Raw genomic sequence first — 466 nt, 5'->3', positions numbered from 1 at the left:
CAAATGTCTAGCACTCTTTCAAATGGAGCAAAAGTCTAGTAGCTAGCAAATAAAAGTGCATGCACTGACACTTCTGTTGTCAGACTAATAACGCATGTAGCCATCTCATTAGAGGCTGTCGTGTGTAAGAGGCTGAAGTGCAGAGTGGGAAGCTGGTTTGGATAGGAAGAGCCTGGCATTGCAGCATGGAAGGAGATGGGCTAAAGACAGAGGCCTTGCTTCCTAATTCAGGCTCCTCTACTCGCTGTGTGACTTGGCCCAAGTTACTAAACTTCTCTGTTCTCACTTTCTTATCTTTAAAACATAATCATTAACTGTTATAAGAATAAAATTAGGCCAGGACATAAAAGTACCTTGTAATCTGCAAAAGTCTGTGTTTGTTATATTAGTACATGGGAAGAAAGAACCAAAAAAGTCATGGTTTTTTGGTTTGTTTTTCTTTTTTTTTTTTTTTTTTGGAAACAAG

At 38.6% G+C, this 466-nt stretch overlaps 1 protein-coding gene across 2 annotated transcripts in view; it reads left to right on the top strand.

Annotated features, from left to right (window-relative positions):
• The window catches only part of ASIC2 (acid sensing ion channel subunit 2), a 1,089,542-nt gene that overhangs the window by 1,072,573 nt on the left and 16,503 nt on the right, over nucleotides 1-466 (top strand). The gene's annotated exons all lie outside the window — the stretch shown is intronic.

This window comes from Otolemur garnettii, unplaced genomic scaffold, assembly GCF_000181295.1.
Source record: "Otolemur garnettii isolate 467f Iridium unplaced genomic scaffold, OtoGar3 scaffold00112, whole genome shotgun sequence".
Classification (NCBI taxonomy): domain Eukaryota; kingdom Metazoa; phylum Chordata; class Mammalia; order Primates; family Galagidae; genus Otolemur; species Otolemur garnettii.
Note: the sequence above shows the minus strand (reverse complement) of the source record. Positions and strands in the feature narration are given on the sequence as shown.